Consider the following 4373-nt stretch of genomic DNA (forward strand, 5'->3'; position numbering starts at 1 on the left):
AACCCATGCACATGCAGGAGAGATGCATCTACTTGCAGAGACTGGCTTGAAGGGGGAATAAGTGCACCTATGTACAGACCAGCATTTTCATACAGCATAAATGAGCTATGAAATTGCATCGCTGGGTCATGAAGTGCAATGATCTACACTGCATGTGGCATTTACCCTGATTGCTTGGTTTTTCTTACTGATCTACTCCTGATAATAGTCAGAAAGCAGATACCTGACTAGCTGGCCTTTGGTCTGTTTCTCTCTGGCTGTGTTTTCCATATGGAGGATAATCACAAATAACCACCCAACAGAAGCATCACCATCGTGACTTAAAAAAAAATAAAAAATCACAAACAAACCTGAAAAACCCCAAAGTGCAAAGGGAATAAATGCACTGTCACTGATATGTTGCTTTATTATAAGCAGTTGAGATTCCTATCTGGTAATAACACATCCAACAGAAGGCAGCGAAATTCCCCCATTATTTCACTTGCCTAGCTTAGTGAAGTTGCACTAGTTGTCCCCTCGTTCAATATAAAAGCAGTCTGGAAACTTCCAGAATGAAGAACTCTGTCGGTGACTCTCTTGCTTGTATGCAGATCTGACTTTTTTGAGACTTGTAGATCCCGATCATTTGAAGAAGGAGCTCAAATACTAAAAGGAAAAACGGGGATTGAATGGCTTAGTCTCGATCCTTCACTTCTCCCTGAAGAATTTCTATATAGTCCCTTTTCTTGTCATCTAATACAGCTGGGCATATCTGGGATAACTCAAACCAAGAGGGTTTAAGCTAGTGACATCAAAATTACCCAGTTAATGGGCAAGGGGTTTGCTGCTGGAGAACTGAAAAATTCAGTAATTATTTTTCAACTGCAATTCTGCAGGTTGTGCCTGTCACTTGTTTTCTTCTTCAAGGTACTTTGAAATATTATGAGAAGCAATCTTCCCGTGGTATTTCATGAACTTTTACATTAACAATACTGGAAACTAAACCCTTCAGTATGTAATAATCTATTTCTGTATTATGTCAACACTGATTTAATAGTGAAGGATTAGACCTAAGTCTGGCTTCAGTTTGCAGATACTTGTTATTCTCAGACCTTGAAAAGCAAGGTTGCTGCACAAAATTAATTATGCTGTTTACCTTAATGCTCTTGAAGAAGTTAATTTCAAGATGTTGTTGCGCACCTCAATCTGTCCTGTCCATCCAAACACTTCCATGGTCCTTGCTGTTCATAACGTGCATCTGACCTGACATTCTCACAGTCCGTTCTGGTTCATTGCTTAGTGACATTTCCCTGGGTAAAGCAATGTTTTCCTTTTTACAGCCAAGGAACAGGCACAGCAGGTAGGCTGAAGTGTTTACCCAAGGCTATATGGGAAGTTTGACGGAGCCAAGACCTGACTCCAAGTCTCTGGAGTTGCTGCATGGTCACTGGACATCAGTTGTCATCTGCCTGCAGCATCTTCTAGTGTATTCCAGCAATGGGGGAAATGATCACTTTTCCTATGGGACCAAAAATACTGTTGCAGTAAGAGCATTTTATTACTGCTGCTGCTTACTTGCAAAAAAATCGTTGTGGGATTTTGCAAGAGTTCTTGTTTCCCTTTACGTCCTGCTGATTGTATTTAGCTGGCTCAGTTTAACCTATATTTGGTGTCATAAGTCATATTTTGGATAAAAGCTGAAAATAAGGAAACATTTTGATCAAATGATAAATCAGAGAGAAAGATGCACAGTTTACCTTGTATAAAGCACCATATTTATACAAATATTGAGTGCGATGTTTAACTCAGTTTTCTTCCTACAGCATTCTTGCATTGCAGAAGCTATTTTAAAATAATACAATTTTAAACAACATGAGTACAGTAAAACTAAAAATATCACCAAGCTATTTAAAGTAGCTGTATGAAAAAAATAACTCCTGTCCTGAAGCTCTTGCACTGTTACCCAGAAAGGCCTGAGCATCGGGCAGGGTATCTCAGCTAGGTTTAGCACTAAAAGGGATGTTGCATTATTAATTTTATTTTTGGCAGTATGTTATTTTTGGTAGGAGTCATTTTCAAAGAGAAATGTAGCAGCTTTCTGTAGGTCTGTCAGACTTATGACTTGATCAGGTTGGGAGAGAAAAAAATAAAAATCCAAACTAAAACCCCCAAATTGTCTGTGAGATACAATTCATCGGGACAAGTTGCATTCTATGAACTACCTCAGGCTTCGCGGAGGGGAAAGTTGTAACATCCACACAGAACGTGAGAGTATATATACTGAGGGAAATTTTTCTGGAAAAATAGTGCTCTAGACCAACAGAGTGCAGCTGAAAAATTGTTGTATGATAAGTTCTTGCCATATTAAACCACGACTGAGAACTTGTGTGCCACCTGACACTCTAGAGTTTTGATATGGGACAAATGTTAGTGAACCCTGAAGTCCACAAGGAAACTCTGGTCTACAGAGATGTTACCCAGACAGCTCTGACTAACAGTGATGGAGAATTTTATTTGCTCTCTTCTTTAAATACTTTGATTATATGTGCAGCAATAATCCATCTGCGGTCAGATGCATACGAGCTCTATTGAAAATCATTGGATTATAGTGAAGCCAGACATCCTCCTTTCAGCTACTCCCTTAGACCTGCTCTGAAGTACAAAGCCTGGGAGATATTAATCACAAAGAAATTAATTTTTTGGTAGACTTTAAAAAAAAGCATTTAAGAACTGTTACAGTTACGTTATCTCCAATATTAAAACTGAACCAGCAATAGTTTGCTTCTTGCCTGGAAAGTGCAAGAGGACTAGAGTTGGTGCTTGTGTAGGAATTAATAGTCTGTTCATCTGTGTATATCTCAAACAATGTAGTGCTGAACTTTAATACTGATACTTTTTTTTTTTATATATAATAATTAGGGACAGATTCTGGTCTCAGTAACAAAGGATTCTGGATATAAAGCAGTGTGATATATCTGATTTTAGCCCTACAGGAATAATGCTTATTTCAACTGTGGGTTAACATGCTTTGAAAATCGAACTATATCAAAGGCAGAGGAACACTTTAATGAATATACACATGCTGTGGGTGTTCAGTGCCTCTTACAACATTCTTCCTGCTCATGTGTCAATTGTCCTCTGTCAGTTCTGGAGCAAGACTCCTTTTCCCACCAGATGTCATTTTTACCACAAATTCAGCCCCTGCTTCTGCCTTACTCTTGCGTGTTCTGTGAAGACTTATGTTAGTAGGAAAATGCAGACACTCTATATCATTAGTCTTACAGAAAGAAGCACTGCAACACAATCCTTGCACAAAAAAAATGAATTGTGATGGGGAAGACAATATGAACTATTCTTTCCCTTTATGCAACAAAACAAAGAGGAAATCCAGGGACAGGAGAACCTGGAAACAGCTGCTTTTCAACTGCACAGCACGAAAGGGCCAATGTTTTATGATGTCTGGTGACTCCTCACAGGTGTCTCGGTAGTTTGTAGAGACATTGGTACACCACTTATGCTGATTTACAGGGCTCAGAAATCAATCCTAAGTGCTTGTCCTGTTCACATGACTCACAGGGGATTCAGCTGCTGCTGTGTACCACTTGTCCATAATTCTGTCCCTGCTTCTTACATTTCAAACTCTGTATAGTTTAGCTCTAGGATGTAATACGTGCAACTCCTACTTACTCAGTAGAGCAGTGTGTAGTCAGTCACATCTGCTAACAGTGTCAAAACAGTTTTTATTGCTTTTTACTCCCGTTAAGCTTTGCAGAGACAATACAGCTGAATTGCAAGGCTGGTGCATTATTAACAGCTCATTTGCTGAGCTCCCCGTAGAGAATAGTCTCTGCTAGTACTGTGTGAGCCAAATGTGCACCCTTGCTTATTCCCTGATGCTGAACTGAATATGTGGGGCTGCTGGGCAAGGAGCAGCAGCTCTTAGAGAGTTTACCTTACATGTGAAGTGGAGCCACGGATATGGACTTGCTCAGAGCTGTGCTTCAGACAACAGATAGGATCAAAGAGGCTCAGCATAAATACAGAAGTAAATCCTAGGTGTGGCTCGAGTTACACAGAACTGCTGAGGCCTAAATTTTGCTGCTGCTTCACATGTGTTCATGAGGAGACAGGATTTGTACTGCATTTGTGTATGTGGAATAGACCTGATGCGTCTCTCCTATTGATGTTCTTTCAGTGGTACATAACGTAAATGTTTATTTGATGTAGGGATGTAACTTTGCTATGTTTTCTTATCATTAGCTAAGGCAGCTAATGATGTGTAATGGTCATATCCTTTTAAGACAAACTGTTGAAAGCAAAGGATTTAGGCGTGCTTTTCACTGAGCACAAAAGCATTGCTTGTGACCCCTCTTTTTCAGGTGACCTTTAAGTTT

The sequence above is a fragment of the Empidonax traillii genome, unplaced genomic scaffold (assembly GCF_003031625.1).
Source record: "Empidonax traillii isolate 1590-97213 ecotype Southwest subspecies unplaced genomic scaffold, ASM303162v1 scaffold988:size217796, whole genome shotgun sequence".
Lineage (NCBI taxonomy): Eukaryota > Metazoa > Chordata > Aves > Passeriformes > Tyrannidae > Empidonax > Empidonax traillii.